This window comes from Triticum aestivum, chromosome 2B (genome assembly GCF_018294505.1).
Source record: "Triticum aestivum cultivar Chinese Spring chromosome 2B, IWGSC CS RefSeq v2.1, whole genome shotgun sequence".
NCBI classification, from domain to species: domain Eukaryota; kingdom Viridiplantae; phylum Streptophyta; class Magnoliopsida; order Poales; family Poaceae; genus Triticum; species Triticum aestivum.
The window spans coordinates 167,445,858-167,468,211 of record NC_057798.1 but is presented as its reverse complement, the minus strand read 5'-3'; the positions used below and the strand labels follow the sequence as shown (position 1 = coordinate 167,468,211).

Sequence of the window (22,354 nt, the reverse complement as noted above, 5' to 3'; positions counted from 1 at the left end):
TCTGCCTCAACTGGCGTCATGGGTCAACAAGGGGCTGGACTGGGGGACAGTTGATGACGTGCTGACATTACAAAGCCGCATCGGAGATCTCCTCGAGAGGGATGTCAGTCTAGTCAAGGTAATGCAAGTAATGCTAGTTCGTCGGGTCCTGCCATGCCAATGTCGATCTCTCCGTATGTGGGAGTTCAACCCGAAAGGACCGCGAACTATTCAACAATTCTTCGGCATGACGCTCGAAGGGATGTATGGATTGTTCTTCAGATCATGAATAAAGTGTTCGGACACCACCGAGGATGCGGGTCTTAACTGCAACTGTCCAGATACCCAGGTAAGTAATTCCGCGACCGAACATGCTGTTTTTTATATTTGTTACAACATCATTCTGAAACATTGCTCTTGGCCAGGGCTGGATAAGAAAGGCAGAGAGGATTGATGACCCACAAGTGTAGGGGATCGCAACAGCTTTCGAGGGTAAAGTATTCAACCCAAATTTATTGATTCGACACAAGGGGAGCCAAAGAATATTTTTGAGTATTAGCAATTGAGTTGTCAATTCAACCACACCTGGATAACTTAGTATCTGCAGCAAAGTATTTAGTAGCAAAGTGGTATGATAATAAAGGTAACGGTAGCAAAAGTAATGTTTTTGGGTTTTGTAGTGATTGTAATAGTAGCAACGGAAAAGTAAATAAGCGAAGAACAATATATGAAAAGCTCGTAGGCAATTGATCAGTGATGGATAATTATGCCGGATGCGATTCCTCATGTAATAGCTATAACATAGGGTGAGACAGAACTAGCTCCAGTTCATCAATGTAATGTAGGCATGTATTCCGTAAATAGTCATACATGCTTATGGAAAAGAACTTGCATGACATCTTTTGTCCTACCCTCCCGTGGCAGCGGGGTCCTAGCGGAAACTAAGGGATCTTAAGGCCTCCTTGTAATAAAGAACCGGAACAAAGCATTAGCACATAGTGAATACATGAACTCCTCAAACTACGGTCATCGCCGAGAAGTATCCCGATTATTGTCACTTCGGGGTTGTCGGATCATAACACATAATAGGTGACTATAGACTTGCAAGATAGGATCAAGAACAAACATATATTCATGAAAACATAATAGGTTCAGATCTGAAATCATGGCACTCGGGCCCTAGTGACAAGCATTAAGCATAGCAAAGTCATAGCAACATCAATCTCAGAATATAGTGGATACTAGGGATCAAACCCTAACAAAACTAACTTGATTACATGGTAAATCTCATCCGAACCATCACCGTCCAGCAAGCCTACGATGGAATTACTCACGCACGGCGGTGAGCATCATGAAATTGGTGATGGAGGATGGTTGATGATGACGACGGCGACGAATCCAACTCTTCGGAGCCCCGAATGGACTCCAGATCAGCCCTCCCGAGAGAGATTAGGGCTTGGCAGCGGCTCCGTGTCGTAAAACGCGATGAAACTTTCCCTATGATTTTTTTCTCCCTGAACGTGAATATATCGAGTTGGAGTTGAGGTCGGTGGAGGTCCAGGGGGCCCACGATACAGGGGCGCGCCCAGGGGGTGGGGGTGCGCCCCCCACCCTCGTGGACAGGGTGTGGGCCCCCTGGTCTTGATTCTTTCGCCAGTATTTTTTATATTTTCCAAAAAGTGCCTCCGTGGATTTTCAGGACATTCCGAGAACTTTTGCTTTCTACACATAAAACAACATCATGGTAGTTCTGCTGAAAACAGCGTCAGTCCGGGTTAGTTTCATTCAAATCATGCAAGTTAGAGTCCAAAACAAGGGCAAAAGTGTTTGGAAAAGTAGATACGTTGGAGACGTATCAACTCCCCCAAGCTTAAACCTTTGCTTGTCCTCAAGCAATTCAGTTGATAAAGAAAAACTTTTACAAACTCTATTTGCTCTTGTTGTTGTAAACATGCAAAGCCAGCATTCAGGTTTCAGCAAATATTATGAACTAACCATACTCACAATAACACTTAGGTCTCACAATTACTCATATCAATAGCATAATCAGCTAGCAAGCCATAATAATAAAACTCGGATGACAACACTTTCTCAAAACAATCATAAAATGATATAACAAAATGGTATCTCGCTAGCCCTTTCTGAGACCGCAAAACATAAATGCAGAGCACCTTTAAAGATCAAGGACTGACTAAACATTGTAATTCATGGTAAAAGAGATCCAGTCAAGTCATACCCAATATAAACCGGTAGTAATGAATGCAAATGACAGTGTGCTCTCTGGCGGGTGCTTTTTAATAAGAAGGGTGATGACTCAACATAAAAGTAAATAGATAGGCCGTTCGCAGGAAGCAGGGATTTGTAGAGGTGCCAGAGCTCAATTTTAAAATAGAGATCGAATAACATTTTGAGCGGCATACTTTTGCTGTCAATGCAACAACTATGAGATGGCTGTATCTTCCATACTACATGCATTATAGGCAGTTCCCAAACAGAATGGTAAAGGTTTATACTCCCCCAACCACCAACAAGCAGCGATCCATGGCTTGCTCGAAACAACGAGTGCCTCCAACTAACAACAGCCCTGGGGGAGTTATGTTTAATTATTTTGATTTGCTTCAATCTTTTTGGATCATGGGACTGGGCATCCCGGTTACCGGCTGAGGGAGTCATGGACTAGGGGGTGTCCGGACAGCCGGACTATCATCGTCAGCCGGACTCCAAGACTATGAAGATACAAGATTGAAGACTTCGTCCCGTGTCCGGATGGGACTTTCCTTGGCGTGGAAGGCAAGCTTGGCGATATGGATATGTAGATCTCCTACCATTGTAACCGACTCTATGTAACCCTAGCCCTCTCCGATGTCTATATAAACCGGAGGGTTTTAGTCCGTAGGACGAACAACCATTACAACAATCATACCATAGGATAGATTCTAGGGTTTAGCCTCCTTGATCTCGTGGTAGATCCACTCTTGTACTACCCATATCATCAATATCAATCAAGTAGGAGTAGGGTTTTACCTCCATCGAGAGGGCCCGAACCTGGGTAAAAACATCGTGTCCCTTGTCTCCTGTTCCCATCCGCCTAGACGCACAGTTCGGGACCCCCTACCCGAGATCCGCCGGTTTTGACACCGACATTGGTGCTTTCATTGAGACTTCCTCTGTGCCGTCACCGATAGGAAGGATGCCTCTTCCTGTCTTCAAGGACGGTATCTTTGCCAAAGGAGCCTTGGCCGCCGGCCAAACTATCCGGCTAGGTGGTTTTCTCATGACCGCCTGTGCGGCCACCGCTTCGGCGATGACCTCTCGGGTCATCAAAAGCAATCTTCACGTCAACTCGGAATTCGCCGAGCAACTGGATTCAACAGAGCTCTCGTCCGTAAACGAAATCTTGGATCGCATCGCCGCCCTGGGAGTCGCTACAGACTACAATCAGATCGGGCTTAAAACCGATTTGAGAGAGATTAACTCTCCCCAGGTTACCCACCACGTCGCGGTGGTAGAGGAACATCGCGGCGACTCTTCTCCTATATTGAAAACTAATCATGTCCGGGCTTCCGAACCCTCCATGCCGGATTCCCGCGGAGGGACGAACTTCGATCAAGCGCTGAACCTAAAGTCAGGCATCGGACCGGACTCATTGGACAATGTTCCACTTTCCAAGCTTCCGAATTCGGAAACTTCTCGGCCCTTGAGCCTTGGGATGGGTAGGGTTCCAGACTCAATTCCACCCACCCACCCAGACATATGCGATCTATCTCTAATCCGGCAAGAGCCTGCTGAAACAGTACATCATTACTGGGCCAGATTCCTCCTGGTTATGTACAGGATAAAGGACTGCCGAGAAGAAAACGCAATCTCAATTTTTTGCAATAATTGCACGGACGAGGGAATCTTGAACGCCGTCAGCCGTCGTGAAATCACACGCTTCGCCGACTTGGCGTCCATAGTACGAAAGTACTGTGCGATGGAGAGTTTCTGGAAAACCGAAAATAAGTTTTGGGACAATCCGGCCCCGAATACAACCCTAGTCCGCAACAAAAGGGTGCATTACACTCAGGCACCAGGTACAAAAACCAAAAAGCAAAGACCCCATGAAGGGCACGGAACCGTACTGGAGGGATGGCTTAGCGGACCCTATAAAATTCACAGTACAGAGGGCACCACCCTGACACATAGCCTTCGAGCATGTTGGATATTACGGCAGGTGGCCAAAAGTGGCGAGGAGCTTCTAGCCCCGAAAAACCACTACAACAATACCGGTACGGTATCAACAGTCTTTGAAACTTTCGTATCAAACAATATGCGGAAACAAACAATCCGCAGCCTCGCCGAAGTCTACCAAGTAGCAACGACACATTCTTGGAGCGACACGGCCATCACCTTCAACGCTAGCGACGAACCTAAATTCCGAATAGCCCGAGCACCAGCCGCATTGGTCCTTAGCCCAATAGTGGACGGCTTTCGACTTACCAAGGTACTCATGGATGGATGCAGTGGATTAAACCTCATCTACGAGGAAACTCTTCAAAAAATGGAAATAGACTGGAGCCGCATTGAGCAAAGCAGCACAACCTTCAGAGGAATAATCCCTAGCCGGGAAGCGCGCTGCACCGGAAAAATCACACTTGATGTGGTGTTCGGCTCGCCGGACAATTACAGGTCCGAAGAAGTCACGTTCCATGTGGCCCCGTTCAGCAGCGGATATCACGCTATATTAGGATGAGAGGCATTCACAATTTTTCAGGCTGTACCCCGTTACGGGTACATGAAGCTCAAAATGCCTGGGCCCGGCGGAATAATCACTCTCGTTAGTGATCCGGACATAGCACTCCGCGCTGAAAACAAGACAGCCGCATTAGCCCTGGAGGCACTATCCAAAGCCCTAGCGGCAGAAGAACTCACCGCGTTGCGCTCTACGGTGAATAGGGACGATGTGATACTCGACAAGAGATCCAAGTCCACCTCCTTTAAACCAGCGGACGAAATGGTAAAATTCCAGGTCCATCCAACGGACCCGACAAAGACGGCCTCCATCGGGGCACAGTTGAACCCTGATGTAGACGCCGCACTGCGGGAATTCCTTTGGGAAAATTGGGACATTTTTGCCTGGCACCCTTCAGATATGCCGGGAATCCCACGCAGATTGGCAGAGCATAGCCTAAATATCCTAAAAGGATTCAAGCCAGTCAAACAGGCTCTTCGACGATTTTCCGAACCCAAAAGACAGGCAATAAGAACTAGCCAAACTATTGGAAGCCGGATTCATCAGAGATATCAAACATCCGGACTGGCTAGCAAACCTGGTAATGGTACCAAAGAAAGACAAATCCTGGCGCCTATGTGTCGATTTTAAAGACCTCAACAAGGCCTGCCCAAAGGATCCCTTCCCCCTCCCCCGCATCGACCAAATAATCGATGCTACCGCAGGGCACGATTCATTGTGCTTCCTGGACGCATACTCCGGCTACCATCAAATCAATATGGCGGAAGCAGACCAAGCCGCAACGGCATTCATTACTCCATACGGACCATTCTGCTTCAACACGATGCCCTTCAGACTTAAAAACGCCGGCGCAACATATCAGCGCATGATTCAGACATGTCTGGCTACCCAGATCGGCAAAATAGTAGAGGCATACGTAGACGGTGTAGTTGTCAAAACCAAGCACGTCGAAACTCTAGTAGACGATTTGAGGCTCACATTTGACAACCTCCGAGCATATGACATCAAGCTGAATCCAGAAAAATGCGTTTTCGGTGTACCAGCCGGAAAGCTCCTGGGCTTCATTGTATCCGGTAGAGGAATTGAAGCAAACCCGGCCAAGATCCGAGCTCTGTCATAGCTGGATATTCCAGAAGACCTCAAACAGATCCAAAAATTGACTGGATGCATGGCGGCTCCAAGCCGCTTTATCTCCTGTTTGGGAGAAAAGGCATTGCCCCTCTATCGCCTCCTCAGACGCACTGAACACTTTGAGTGGACGGATGCTGCCACTGCCGGACTCAAAGAAATAAAAGCCATACTGGCAACAAATCTGGTACTGGCTGCGCCTAACTTGGGCGAACCAATGTTGTTATACATCGCGGCAAGACATCAAGTTGTAAGCGCGGTACATATCGTAGAACGAGAGACAGAAGGGCATAAATTCCCTCTTCAAAAACCAGTGTACTACGTATCCACTGTTTTAACTCCCTGCAAGTCCCGTTACCCGCACTATCAAAAGATAGCGTATGCGGTGTTCATGGCATCCCGGAAGCTCCGACACTACTTTCAAGAGTGTTCGATAACAGTGGCCTCCGAAGTACCCCTAAATGACATTATAAACAACCACGACGCCACGGGCAGGATTGCAAAATGGGCCATTGAGCTCTTACCATTCGATATAACTTACAAACCTCGGCGAGCTATAAAGTCGCAAGTTTTGGCTGACTTTGTCGCTGAGTGGACTGAAGCCGAACTCCCTAAAGAGTACGGTGCATACTCCAATTGGATTATGCACTTCGACGGCTCCAAAATGTTGGCCGGATTGGGGGCTGGCGTCGTATTGACGTCCCCAACCGAGGACACAGTCCAATACGTACTTCAGATAATGTACATGGACTCCAACAACGCAGCCGAGTACGAGGCCCTCTTGCATGGCCTCCGGATGGCAATCTCCATGGGCATTCAACGCCTAGAGGTGCGCGGGGACTCAAACCTTGCAATATCCCAAGTAAACGGAGACTTTGACGCCAAGGATCCAAAAATGGCAGCCTATCGTAACGTTGTCCTTAAAATGTCAGCTCGGTTCGAAGGACTTGAATTCCACCACGTAGCCAGGGATAATAACCAAGCGGCCGACGTATTGGCACGCATCGGCGCAAAACGTGACGCTGTCCCTCCAAACATCTTCCTGGAACGGATGTTTAAGCCATTCGTACTATGGGAAGAGGAGTCCGGCAATAACAAACCGGAAGCAGCCGCACCAACCGACACAGAGCAATCTGACATAATCGGCGACTCAGCCGTTGAAATAACACCTTCAGCCCACGACATAATGGCAGTAATCGCCCCGTGGACAGAGCCATTCCTAGCCTACTTGCTTAGGCAGGAACTTCCCGAAGACCAAAATGAGGCCCACTGCGTAGTTTGGCGATCCAAAGCCTACAAGGTCCATGAGGGAGAACTCTATAAGAAAAGCACAACCGAAGTCCTTCAAAGGTGTATCTCCAAAGAGGAAGGGCGGAACCTTCTGGCTGAAATTCATGCCAGACTAGGCGGACACCACGCCGCAGCTCGGGCCCTTGTAGGAAAGGCATTCCGTACAGGATTCTATTGGCCAACGGCCCAGGCAGATGCTCAGGACTTAGTCCAAAGATGCGTCGGTTGTCAGCTCTTTGCCAATCAGAGCCATATGCCACCCACGGCCCTCAAAACTATACCCATTACCTGGCCGTTCGCGGTTTGGGGGCTTGACATGGTTGGACCCCTCAAAGGGGGAACCCACAAGCAAAGGTACCTATTGGTCATGGTGGATAAATTCACCAAATGGATAGAGGCCAAGCCAGTTAAAACGGCAGAGTCCGGACCAGTGATAGACTTCATATCCGGGGTAGTACACTGTTATGGTGTCCCCCACAGCATCATCACCGATAACGGCACGAACTTCACGGCCGACGAGGTTAAATCATGGTGCAAAAATATGGGCATTAAGCTCGATTACGCTTCAGTCTATCATCCTCAAACCAACGGTCAAGTGAAACGAGCAAATGGTCTAAAATGAGCGGCATCAAACCCAGACTAGTGCGGTCCCTTACGAAATCTGACACGCACTGGGTAGAGGAGCTCGACTCCGTACTCTGGGGGCTGCGGACAACGCCCAACCGTACTACCGGATTCACACCATTTTTTATGGTATACAGCGCAGAGCCAGTTCTGCCCTGCGACATCATCCATGACTCACCTCGAGTGCGCATGTACGAAGAAAGAGAAGCCGAACTGGATCGGCAGGACAGCTTGGACGCATTGGAGGAAGAACGCGACGTCGCCAAGGCTCGTTCTGCATTCTATCAGCAACAGGCTCGAAGATATCAAAGCAGAGAAGTACGGTCCAAGACTTACAACGTTGGCGAACTAGTTCTACGCCTGCCGGACAAGAAAAAGGACAAGCTCAAGCCCAAATGGGAAGGCCCCTTCATTATCGATCAAGTCTTGACCGGTGGAGCGTACCATCTATGAAATGCGTCGGACAACCGACTCGAGCCGAACCCATGGAACGCAGCCCGCCTCCGAAGATTCTATGCCTAGCGCCGGACTAAGAGTTCGTCCCCTTCCGCCGTCCAAATTTTTATACGCTGTCCTTTGTTTCTCTTTTTTTCTCTCTCACCCCTATTCATCAAAGCCTTAAAAGGCTTACTTGCGCATTGTTCGCACACACTTGACGTGCCATCCGCACTCATTATACCTGGGGGCTTCTTTACCAGAAGCTTAATTATAAGGGCTTCATGCCCAGCACATGTGTCAAACTTCCACATGTACCTTTTATTCACCATTATATGCATCGATATGACTTAAGTTTTGGCCAAGCTGAGTTGCCTGGCTCCTGTGCTTACCCCTACGTTCCCGATTGTTCGGCTAGGAGGTAAAGGGAGCACCTCTGCGATTGTTACTGCCGGGTCAGCCGGATGTGTACCTCAGACTGGGTGAAGCCGAAAGCTAGCGTTCTTAAGGGAATATTCGGTCGGTGACTTGAAAGATGATTTTTTACCTACTTATTTATCTGCCCCAAATGTTTTTCTGCTCTTTTCACAGCCCGGACATGCACTTTAGGGCATGCCTCCCAGGGAAAGGAACCCTTAACGGAACTATTCTCCCTGGAAGATGTTTCTTACTGACCATGTAATATAACATAACTAGTTGGGCACTTGTCTGATAAAGCACTAATGACCCCTACGCCTGGTCTCCATGCATGCCCCGGTTGTTTCTTAACCGAGAAGGTATTCGGACACACTCCGGACTCTAGGGTCCCGAGGTTGAAGCGAAAAGGTCGGCAAAGACAAACGATCTACAATCCGGCTAGAAGACATTTTACATGTCATTTCAAAATACATTGTCAAATCGACTGACTGTATTCCTCCTCAATCCCGTCTAACAGGCTGTCTAATTTACAGTCCCGTTGGGAAAATTTAGCGGCCAACTCTACTTGGCCATATACTAAACTCACAGGGGTCTCCTTCCCATCGGGCCCCACAGGTCCGACCTCGGCCATGTGGTTGGGATCCGCCTTCTTGTACCGCGTCTTCACCATGGCCCAGGCCTCCCTGGCACCTTGGCGGCAGGCCGAAATCTTCCATAAACGAAGCGCTACCGCACTCCCTGAAGCTTCTCTGTAAGCTCCCCAAGGCCCTCGGGTAGGGAGAGGGCTGGCCATAAAGCCTGGGCGACGCCGCTCATTGCCTGCCGAACTCGTTCGAGCAGTTGCAACAGTTCGGGAAGTTGATCACCCGTTGATACGGGCATCTCCTCCGCAGGGCGACCTGTGAGTATACCTACAGACATATTTTGTCAATTGACTTCCTCGCCGAACTCTTCTTTTCAAAGGATTTCGCTCAAGCACTTACTATAGATGCCGCGACGAAGCCGCTGATTCTCCTTAACAGAGCCAGACAGCTCGGCCCGAACACCTTTCAGCTCTTCTCCAAGCTGGGCGTGGGCATCCTGGAGCTTGTTCCTTTCCTGCTGCACCTTATTCAGCACCCTCTCGCCGGCCTTCAGCTGGCGCAGTAGTTCTTGCCTGTCCGGATCTTGTCCGGCAGCACCTGCAATGTCATTATTAGACTTGCGCGCATGCCGCACACCACTTATCTTTTTAAAAATAATGTGTTACCAGGAGGGGCCCCTGTGTTTCCCCCTGCGGCAACAAGTGCGGCCTCAAGTTGGGCCTTACACTCTTGCAGCTCCTGAGACAGTTGGGTATTCTTCTTTGTAAGATCCTGCATTTCAAATGATCCTTAAATCAGTTAATATAACTACTTTAAGTCTCGGGGGCTACTGGCATATACAACTATTAAAATCTCTTACCCGTATGTCTTTTACATACTACTCGTGGCTCTGGTTAAACCTTCTTGAGCAGCACGGAGGTGCGCGTCCCCCGCGTTAAAGGCATCCAATGCCTCAGGGGAGAAGCACGTGTCACGAAAAACTGTCCGGTGGCGCCTGTGGTTCATGGCGCTCTCCACCTCAGACTTGGTGGCGGACAGTCTGTCGGCATCCTCCGTTGGAGGAGTATCTGGCTCGCGCCTTGCACTCGCCTCCCACTCCAGACCAGGTGCTGGAGCTTGGCTGGTAGAGGCTGGGTTGGCAACCTCTTCGCCCGCAGTCCGGCGGGCGCTTTTTCTCCTACAGAAGTCATGAGCACTCAAACGCTTCCTAGGAACATTGCTCTGAATAACAAACTGTGAGCTATACCTTTGCGGCGACGTTTCAATCCGTGCCGCGCTCCTCTTCCGCCTACTGGGCCGGACTGACCCTTGTTGGTCAGCCGCCGTGGGCTCGGCTTCCCGCCTTGAAGGCGCCTCCTGCAAAACACCATCACGTATGGGGGTTAGAAATGAGCAAGGAAGAAATAATGGTGTCAGGACTTCGGTCACAATCACCTTGGAAGCCGGATATAGGCCGGGGTAGTCAGCCGTAATGGCGACTAAAGTATTGTCCATGCTGAGTTGGTGGAACACCCCGTCAATTAGCTCCACCTTTATGTCCGGAACCTCTTCGGAGGCCGGATCCTGGGATCTCTCTGGATCCTCGGGTTGCGGAGCTGGACTAAGCATGCCCTCCACGACCCGACGCAGCTCCTGCATCGAAAGCGTAATGTAAGAAACTTAAACTTTGAAAGCATGGGTCGGGCACTCAAAGTGTTCGCTTACCCAACGCCGTGGGTTATTTATGGAGAACCCATTCAACGGGCTCGTCTGGAGGAAATCCTCCTTCTCCCCCTTGTATAGGCCGGACAGGATCTTCGCCAGGTCTTCGGCCGATCCCGGCCCTTTGCGGCCGTGACAGGTGGCATCGTCCTCCTCGTTGAAATCCCACATAGGGTGGCCCCTGTATTGCAGCGGCTGCACCCCTCGCATAATGCACGTTGCCATGACTCCAATCATGGTCAACCCGGAATGGGCCAGTAACCTTATCCGGCCCATCAAATAATGGACGCTCTTGTCTTCCTCCAGCTGGGGGCTCCATGGGCGCCAGCTAAGGCGTTTCTTCAGAGGAGCATTACTGAACTCTGGGAGGCCAATCCGAACAGGGTCCGGCAGCGGGGCGTCTTCTACGTAAAACCATTCCGAAGGCCAGTCTTTGGACGCCTTCTTAGGGGTTCCGGATGGATATCCGGTCCCGGCGATGTGCCATATTTCGGCACCGCCCACTTGATATATGGACCCCTCATGAGAGCGGGGTACAAGGCAGAACAACCTCTTCCACAGCGCGAGATGGGGCTCGACGCCCAGAAATAGCTCGCAAAGAGCAACGTAACCCGCGATATGCAGGATAGAGGCGGGCGTGAGGTGATGGAGCTGGAGTCCGTAGAACTCCAGGAGCCCGCGGAGGAACGGATGTATAGGAAATCCGAGGCCCCTTATCAGATAGGGGACGAAGCACACCCACTCCCCTTTGTTGGGATTTGGGGTAGCCTCCGCTTGCTTCCCACCTTTGTAGGTGGCCAGCCAGGCTCGAACCGGAACCATGAAAGCCGGAGGGAGATATCCCTCCGCTTGGAGCGTCACCAGCTCGTTGTGCGGGACAGAACATCTCCTCCAATCTCCTGGCAGAGGGCTGGGAGCGCGAGAAGAGGAGCCACGTCGACGGTCCATGATGGAATGGATTTTTGGGTCAGAAGCGCTCCGATGAGTACTCGCGGAAGGAAGATGGTGTGATTTGGATCTGGATTCTTGCCTCTCTTATAGGCAAGTTATTTGCGTAGCTAGGGGGTAAAACATAAAAGATACCCTGGCTTTTCGCATTCGTGCGATGCGTGGAAGAAGGCCATTATTGGGCGTGGAAGCCAAGAAGCGCGACATTGATAAGAAAGCCGGACACTGTTCGGCAGGTACATGGAACTTAAAGGAGAACCCGCCTTGCAACGCCGAAGACTACATACGTGCTGGACTTATCGTCATTGAAGCCTGGTTCGGGGGCTACTGAGGGAGTCCTGGACTAGGGGGTGTCCGGACAGCCGGACTATCATCGTCAGCCGGACTCCAAGACTATGAAGATACAAGATTGAAGACTTCGTCCCGTGTCCGGATGGGACTTTCCTTGGCGTGGAAGGCAAGCTTGGCGATATGGATATGTAGATCTCCTACCATTGTTACCGACTCTGTGTAACCCTAGCCCTCTCCGATGTCTATATAAACCGGAGGGTTTTAGTCCGTAGGACGAACAACCATTACAATAATCATACCATAGGCTAGCTTCTAGGGTTTAGCCTCCTTGATCTCGTGGTAGATCCACTCTTGTACTACCCATATCATCAATATCAATCAAGAAGGAGTAGGGTTTTACCTCCATCGAGAGGGCCCGAACCTGGGTAAAAACATCGTGTCCCTTGTCTCCTGACCATCCGCCTAGACGCACAGTTCGGGACCCCCTACCCGAGATCCGCCGGTTTTGACACCGACACCGGCCCTTTCTCGTGAATGAGGAGCGGAGTCCACTCCTCTTGAGAATAACCCACCTAGCATGGAAGATATAGGCAGCCCTAGTTGTAACATGAGCTGCTCGAGCATACAAAACAGAATTTCATTTGAAGGTTTGGAGTTTGGCACATACAAATTTACTTGGAACGGCAGGTAAATACCACATATAGGAAGGTATAGTGGACTCATATGGAACAAATTTGGGGTTTATGGAGTTTGGATGCACAAGCAGTATTCCCGCTTAGTACAGGTGAAGGCTAGCAAAAGACTGGGAAGCGACCAACTGAGAGAGCGACAACAGTCATAAACATGCAATAAAATTAATTTACACCGAGTACCAGCATGAGTAGGATATAATCTACCATGAACATATCATGAAGGCTATGTTGATTTGTTTCAACTACATGCGTGAACATGTGCCAAGTCGAGTCACTCAATTCATTCAAAGGAGGATACCATCCCATCATACCACATCATAATCATTCTAATAGCATGTTGGCACGCAAGGCAAACCATTATAAATCATAGCTAATCAAGCATGGCACAAGCAACTATAATCTCTAAATGTCATTGCAAATATGTTTACCTCATAATAGGCTGGCTCAGAAACGATGAACTCATCATATTTACAAAAACAAGAGAGGTCGAGTTCATACCAGCTTTTCTCATCTCAATAAGTTCATCATATATCGTCATTATTGCCTTTCACTTGCACGACCGAACGATGTGTATAATAATAAGAGTGCACGTGCATTGGAGTAAGCTGGAATCTGCAAGCATTCAACTCAAGAGAGAAGACAAGTAACATGGGCTCTAAGTTAAATAAACAATCATGCATAAGAGAGCCACTAAACATTTTCAATATGGTCTTCTCGACCCCCAAAGGAAAGAAAAGAAAATAAAACTATTTACACGGGAAAGCTCCCAACAAGTAAGAAGAAGAACTAGAAATCTTTTTGGGTTTTCATTTTAGTTTCTACTACAAGCATGGAAATTAAACTAACTAATTTTTTGGTTTTTCTTAAGGTTTATCAAACACACAAGAATAAAACTAGAAAAAGAAATTTAAATTAACATGGATAATACAATGAAAGAGTATGAGCACCGACGACTAGTGTGTGAACGTGAATGTAAAGTCGGTGAGAAATACGTACTCCCCCAAGCTTAGGCTTTTGGCCTAAGTTGGTCTAATACCAAGGACCGCTTGGCTGATAGTAGTTGTAGCTGGGGTCGTACTGAGATGCAGCGGCAACCGCCTCCTGAGCTGCGGCGTGTTGGTGAGCTGCCTCCGCTGTCCCCTCGTGTTCAGCTACTTCCTCCCTGGTGACAACATATCTTCCTTTTGCCTGATAATCAAAAAGGTGGGGAGCAGGAAGAGTAACATGGACGACGTTGCGTTTGTCATAGATTAGTCGATATTGGAGGAATTGATCATTCCTCCTTAGAAATTGATGATTGACCATAGCATCATAATCCAAATAAACAGGAGGTATCAACATATCTCCCTCTCGTGGGGCTATACCAAGATAATTAGCCACACAGGTTGCATAAATTCATCCAAATAAATCTCCCTTTCTACTATTATTCTGCAACCTACGTGCAACTATTGCCCCAAAGTTATAACCTTTATAACCTGACACAGTACTCTTGAGGACACAAAAATCGGGGCCACACATATGACATGCTTTGTCTTTACTGTTAATGCATCTACCAATGAAGAGAGCAAAATAATTTATAGCAGGAAAATGAATGCTCCCTATGGTAGCTTGTGAAATATCCCTGGATTCTCCCATAGTAATACTAGCAAGGAAATCTCTAAATTCAGATTTGTGAGGATCATTAATATTACCCCACTGCGGGAGTTTGCAAGCAGTTGTAAAATCCTCTAAGTCCATGGTATAAGATGTATCATACATATCAAATATGACACTAGGAGAATTACGCGCACAGTTATATTTAAACCTCCGCACAAAGGAATCAGTCAATTGATAGTACTGAGGACACTTATCTTGTAAGAAGTCCTCCAGCTCGGCATTACGCACAAATGTGTCAAATTCCTCCTTAAAGCCTGCTTTGGCCATAAAATTATCGGATGGCCACTCACAAGGTCATACATCCGTGTCCCTCAGCAATTCAACATCTTGCTCACGTATAGCAATCCTGGGCCCTTTCTTCACCGAGGAACCACCTTGGTACAATCTCCTAGACATAATTCTTTTTCTGAAAAATTTCTGAAATTTTAGTAACCTCAAAATAAAAGTGAATAAAACTAAACAAGATTGGTAGCAACTACTTCTACAAGTGCCTAGAGCCTATATCATGCATTAGAATTGCTTGGGACCTCATAAATTTAACATGCAAGCTCAAGAACATGGTCACCTATGCAGCAAAAATTTGCAATGAATAAAGCACTAGACCAAAAACTAATTGGACCAATGGAGGAGTCACATACCAAGCAACAATCTCCCAAAGCAGTTTTGTAAATGGAGCTTTGAGCAAGGAGATCGAAAATCGTAGCAAAATGAGCTAGAACTCGTGCTTGAGCTGGATGGGGATCTTTTTGGGTAGAAGATGAAGTGTGTGGGTGCTGGCATAAGTGGAGGGGGGCCACCAGGGGCACACGAGACAGGGGGCGCGCCCAGGTGGGGTGGGCGCGCCTGGTGCTAGCCCCTCCTGCAGTGATTTCAGTGCCTAAAACCCTCAAATATTCCATAAAAATTCATACTAAATTTGCAGGGCATTTTGAGCACTTTTATTTTCGAGATTTTTTTAATGCATAGATAATTCAGAAAACAGACAGATAATACTATTTTTGCTTAATTTATTCTAAATAATAGAAAGTAGAAAGAGGTTACAGAAGGTTGTGCCTTCTAGTTTCATCCATCTCATGATCATCCAAATGAATCCACTAACAAGGTTGATCAAGTCTTGTTAACAAACTCATTCCGAATAACACGGAACCGGAGAAATGTCGAATAACACTAAGTTACCTCAACAGGGATATGAAAATCCCCAACAATAAGAATATCATAATTTTTCTTGACAGTAGGGAGAGGAAATTCAAAACCTCCAATAATGATAGTTGGAACTTTTCCGATAGAATTGATGCTATGAACTTGAGATTGTTTCCTCGAAAAGTGTATCATATGCTCATTACCATTAACATGAAAAGTGACATTGTCTTTGTTGCAATCAAAAAAGCCCCTGCAGTATTCAAAAAAGGTCTACCAAGGATAATCGACATACTATCATCCTCGGGAATATCAAGAATAACAAAGTCCGTTAAGATAGTGACATTTGCAACCACAACAGGCACATCCTCACAAATACCGACATGTATAGCAGTTGATTTATCAGCCATTTGCAAAGATATTTCAGTAGGTGTCAACTTATTCAATTCAAGTCTATGATATAAAGAGAGAGGCATAACACTAACACCGGCTCCAAGATCACATAAGGCAGTTCTAACATAATTTCTTTTAATGGAGCATGGTATAGTTGGTACCCCCGGATCTCCAAGTTTCTTTGGTATTCCACCCTTAAAAGTGTAATTAGCAAGCATGGTGGAAATTTCAGCTTCCGGTATCTTTCTTTTATTTGTGATGATATCCTTCATATACTTAGCATAAGGATTTACTTTGAGCATATCAGTTAAGCGCATGCGTAAGAAAATAGGTCTAATCATTTCAGCAAAGCTCTCAAAATCCTCATCATCCTTTGTCTTGGATGGTTTAGGAGGAAAGGGCATGGGTTTCTGAACCCATGGTTCTCTTTCTCTACCATGCTTCCTAGCAACAAAATCTCTCTTATCATAACGTTGATTCTTTGATTGTGGGTTATCAAGATCAACAGCAAGTTCAATCTCTACATCATTATTTTTGCTAGGTTGAGCATCAACATGAACATTATCATTAACATTATCACTAGGTTCATGTTCATCACCTCACTGTGTTTCAGCATCAGAGATAGAAATATCATTGGGTTTCTCAGGTGTGTCTACAGTAGGTTCACTAGAAGCATGCAAAGTCCTACCATTTTTCTTTTTCTTCTTTTTAGAAGAACTAGGTGCCTCTAAATTATTTCTCTAAGAATCTTGCTCGATTCTCTTAGGGTGGCCTTTAGGATACAAAGGTTCCTGAGTCATTCTACCAGTTCTAGTAGCCACTCTAACAGCAAAGTCAATTTTATTATTTAATTCATCAAGCAAATCATTTCGAGCTTTAAGTACTTGCTCATCTTGAGTAGCAACCATAGACGCATATTGGCTAATGAGTTTGAGTTCTCCTTTAACTCAAGCCATATTTGTTGGGGAACGTTGCAGAAAACAAAAATTTTCCTACTCGTTTCACCAAGATCATCTAGGAGTTCATCTAGCAACGAGTGATTAGATGCATCTACATACCTTTGTAGATCGCGAGCGGAAGCGTTCAAAAGAACGGTGATGATGTAGTCGTACTCGACGTGATCCAAATCACCGATGACCAGCGCCGAACGGACGGCACCTCCGCGTTCAACACACGTACGGAACAGCCACGTCTCCTCCTTCTTGATCCAGCAAGGGAGGGAGGAGAGGTTGAGGGAGATGGCACCAGTAGCAGCACGACGGCGTGGTGTTGATGGAGCTGCAGTACTCCGGCAGAGCTTCGCTAAGCACTATGGAGGTGGAGGAGGTGTTGGAGAGGGAGAAGGAGGCAACCAAAGGCCAAGGCGTTCAGGTATGAAGTCCCTCCTCTCCCCCACTATATATAGGAGGGCCAAGGGGGGGTGGTGCGCAGCCTAGGAGATCCAATCTCCTATGGCCGGCGGCCAAGGGGAGGTTTCCCTCCCCCCCAAGGCACCTCGGGGTGCCTTCCACCACTAGGACTCCTCCTAGGTGGAAACCCTAGGCGCATGGGCCTATAGGGGCTGGTGCCCTTGGCCCATTAGGCCAAGGCGCACCCCCTTACAGCCCATGTGCCCCCCCGGGACAGGTGGACCCACCCGATGGACCCCCGGGACCCTTCCGGTGGTCCCGGTACAATACCGATAACCCCGAAACTTGTCCCGATGCCCAAAATAGCACTTCCTATATATAAATCTTTACCTCCGGACCATTCCGGAACTCCTCGTGACGTCCGGGATCTCATCCGGGACTCCGAACAACATTCGGATTACTGCATATACATATCCCTACAACCCTAGCGTAACCGAACCTTAAGTGTGTAGACCCTACGGGTTCGGGAGACAAGCAGACATGACCGAGACGACTCTCCGGTCAATAACCAACAGCGGGATCTGGATACCCATGTTGTCTCCCACATGCTCCACGATGATTTCATCGGATGAACCACGATGTCGAGGATTCAATCAACCCCGTACACTATTCCCTTTGTCCATCGATATGTTACTTGCCCGAGATTCGATCGTCGGTATCCCAATACCTCGTTCAATCTCGTTACCGGCAAGTCACTTTACTCGTACCGTAATGCATGATCCTGTGACCAGACACTTGGTCACTCTGAGCTCATTATGATGATGCATTACCGAGTGGGCCCAGTGATACCTCTCCGTCATACGGAGTGACAAATCCCAGTCTTGATCCATGTCACCCAACAGACACTTTCGGAGATACCCGTAGTCTACCTTTATAGTCACCCAGTTACGTTGTGACGTTTGGCATACCCAAAGCACTCCTACGGTATCCGGGAGTTACACGATCTCATGGTCTAAGGAAAAGATACTTGACATTGGAAAACTCTAGCAAACGAACTATACGATCTTGTGCTATGTTTAAGATTGGGTCTTGTCCATCACATCATTCTCCTAATGATGTGATCTCGTTATCAATGACATCCAGTGTCCATAGTCAGGAAACCATGACTATCTGTTGATCAACGAGCTAGTCAACTAGAGGCTCACTAGGGACATGTTGATGTCTGTTATTCACACATGTATTACGATTTCCGGATAACACAATTATAGCATGAATAAAGACAATTATCATGAACAAGGAAATATAATAATAATGCTTTTATTATTGCCTCTAGGGCATATTTCCAACAGTCTCCCACTTGCACTAGAGTCAATAATCTAGTTACATTGTGATGAATCGAACACCCATGGAATTCTGGTGTTGATCATGTTTTGCTCTAGGGAGAGGTTTAGTCAACGGATCCGCTACATTTAGGTCCGTATGTACTTTACAAATCTCTATGTCTCCATCTTGAACATTTTCACGAATGGAGTTGAAGCGACGCTTGATGTGCCTTGTCTTCTTGTGAAACCTGGGCTCCTTGGCAAGTGCAATAGCTCCAGTGTTGTCACAGAAGAGCTTGATCGGCCCCGACGCATTGGGTATGACTCCTAGGTCGGTGATGAACTCCTTCACCCATATTGCTTCATGTGCTGCCTCCGAGGCTGCCATGTACTCCGCTTCACATGTAGATCCCGCCACGACGCTTTGCTTGCAACTGCACCAGCTTACTGCCCCACCATTCAAAATATACACGTATCCGGTTTGTGACTTAGAGTCATCCAGATCTGTGTCGAAGCTAGCGTCGACGTAACCCTTTACGACGAGCTCTTCGTCACCTCCATAAACGAGAAACATTTCCTTAGTCCTTTTCAGGTACTTCAGGATATTCTTGACCGCTGTCCAGTGTTCCTTGCCGGGATTACTTTGGTGCCTTCCTACCAAACTGACGGCAAGGTTAACATCAGGTCTGGTACACAACATGGCATACATAATAGAACCTATGGCTGAGGCATAGGGGATGACGCTCATCTCTTCTATATCTTCTGCCATGGTCGGACATTGAGCTGAGCTCAATTTCACACCTTGTAACACAGGCAAGAACCCTTTCTTGGATTGATCCATTTTGAACTTCTTCAATATCTTATCAAGGTATGTGCTTTGTGAAAGACCTATGAGGCGTCTCGATCTATCTCTATAGATTTTGATGCCTAATATATAAGCAGCTTCTCCAAGGTCCTTCATTGAAAAACTTTTATTCAAGTAGGCCTTGATGCTGTCCAAGAGTTCTATATCATTTCCCATCAAAAGTATGTCATCTACATATAATATGAGAAATGCTACAGAGCTCCCACTCACTTTCTTGTAAACGCAGGCTTCTCCATAAGTCTGTGTAAACCCAAACGCTTTGATCATCTCATCAAAGCGAATGTTCCAACTCCGAGATGCTTGCACCAGCCCATAAATCGAGCGTTGGAGCTTGCACACTTTGTCAGCATTCTTAGGATCGACAAAACCTTCCGGCTGTATCATATACAATTCTTCCTTAAGGAAACCATTAAGGAATGCCGTTTTGACGTCCATTTGCCATATTTCATAATCATAGAATGCGGCAATTGCTAACATGATTCGGACGGACTTCAGCTTCGCTACCGGTGAGAAAGTCTCATCGTAGTCAACCCCTTGAACTTGTCGATAACCCTTAGCGACAAGCCGAGCTTTATAGATGGTCACATTACCATCCGCATCTGTCTTCCTCTTAAAGATCCATTTATTTTCTATGGCTCGCCGCTCAACGGGCAAGTCAGTCAAAGTCCATACTTTGTTTTCATACATGGATCCTATCTCGGATTTCATGGCTTCTAGCCATTTGTCGGAATCCGGTCCCGCCATCGGTTCTTCATAGTTCGAAGGTTCACCGTTGTCTAACAACATGATTTCCAAGACAGGGTTGCCGTACCACTCTGGTGCGGAACGTGTCCTTGTGGACCTTCGAATTTTAGTAGGAGCTTGATCAGGAGTATCTTGATCATTATCATTAACTCCCTCTCTAGTCGGTGCTGGCACCTCAGGAACATTTTCTTGAGTTGCGCCTTTTTCCGGTTCAAGAGGTAATACTTCATCAAGCTCTACTTTCCTCCCACTTACTTCTTTCGAGAGAAACTCTTTCTCCAGAAAGGACCCATTCTTGGCAACAAAGGTCTTGCCTTCGGATCTGAGGTAGAAGGTGTACCCAATAGTTTCTTTTGGGTATCCTATGAAGACGCATTTTTCCGACTTGGGTTCGAGCTTTTCAGGTTGAAGTTTCTTGACATAAGCATCGCATCCCCAAACTTTTAGAAACGACAGCTTAGGTTTCTTCCCAAACCACAATTCATACGGTGTCGTCTCAACGGATTTCGACGGAGCCCTATTTAAAGTGAATGCGGCAGTCTCTAAAGCATAGCCCCAAAAAGAAAGCGGTAAATCGGTAAGATCGCACCATATCTAATAGAGTGCGATTACGACGTTCGGACACACCATTACGCTGAGGTGTTCCAGGCGGCGTGAGTTGTGAAACTATTCCACATTTTCTTACGTGTGCCCCAAACTCGTGACTCAAGTATTCTCCTCCACGATCTGATCGTAGAAACTTGATTTTCCTGTCACGTTGATTTTCAACCTCACTCTGAAATTCCTTGAACTTTTCAAAGGTTTCAGACTTGTGTTTCATTAAGTAGATATACCCATACCTACTTAAATCATCAGTGAGGGTGAGAACATAACGATAGCCACCGCGAGCCTCAACACTCATTGGACCGCACACATCAGTATGTATGATTTCCAATAAGTCGGTTGCTCGCTCCATTGTTCCTGAGAACGGAGTCTTGGTCATTTTACCCATAAGGCATGGTTCGCACGTGTCAAATGATTCATAATCAAGAGACTCTAAAAGTCCATCAGCATGGAGCTTCTTCATGCGTTTGACACCTATGTGACCAAGGCGGCAGTGCCACAGGTATGTGGGACTATCATTATTAACCTTACTTCTTTTGGTACTCACATTATGAATATGTGTAGCATCACGTTCGAGATTCATAAGGAATAAACCATTCACCATAGGAGCATGACCATAAAACATATCTCTCATAAAAATGGAACAACCATTATTCTCAGATTTAAAAGAGTAGCCATCTCGAATTAAACGAGATCCCGATACAATGTTCATGCTCAAAGCTGGCACTAAATAACAATTATTAAGGTTTAAAACTAATCCCGAAGGGAGATGCAGAGGTAGCGTGCCGACGGCGATCACATTGACCTTGGAACCATTCCCGACGCGCATCGTCACCTCGTCCTTTGCCAGTTTCCGTTTATTCCGCAGCCCCTGTTTTGAGTTACAAATGTGAGCAACTACACCGGTATCAAATACCCAGGAGCCACTACGGGCACTAGTAAGGTACACATCAATTATATGTATATCATATATACCTTTTGTTTTGCCGGCCTTCTTATCCGCTAAGTACTTAGGGCAGTTCCGCTTCCAGTGACCGCTTCCCTTGCAATAAAAGCACTCAGTCTCGGGCTTGGGTCCATTCTTTAGCTTCTTCCCGGCAGCTTGCTTGCCGGGCGCGGCAACCTCCTTGCCGTCCTTCTTGAAGTTCTTTTTACCCTTGCCTTTCTTGAACTTAGTGGTTTTATTGACCATCAACACTTGATGTTCCTTCCTGACTTCTACCTCTGCTGATTTCAGCATAGCAAATACTTCAGGAATGGTCTTTTCCATCCCCTACATATTGAAGTTCATCACAAAGCTCTTGTAGCTTGGTGGAAGCGACTGGAGGATTCTGTCAATGACCGCATCATCCGGGAGATTAACTCCCAGCTGAGTCAAGCGGTTATGCAACCCAGACATAGTGAGTATGTGCTCAGTGACAGAACTGTTTTCCTCCATCTTACAGCTGAAGAATTTGTCGGAGA

At 47.0% G+C, this 22,354-nt stretch overlaps 1 pseudogene; it reads right to left on the bottom strand.

Moving 5' to 3' along the window:
• The window catches only part of LOC123039142 (probably inactive leucine-rich repeat receptor-like protein kinase IMK2), a 112,672-nt pseudogene that overhangs the window by 2,679 nt on the left and 87,639 nt on the right, over nucleotides 1-22,354 (bottom strand).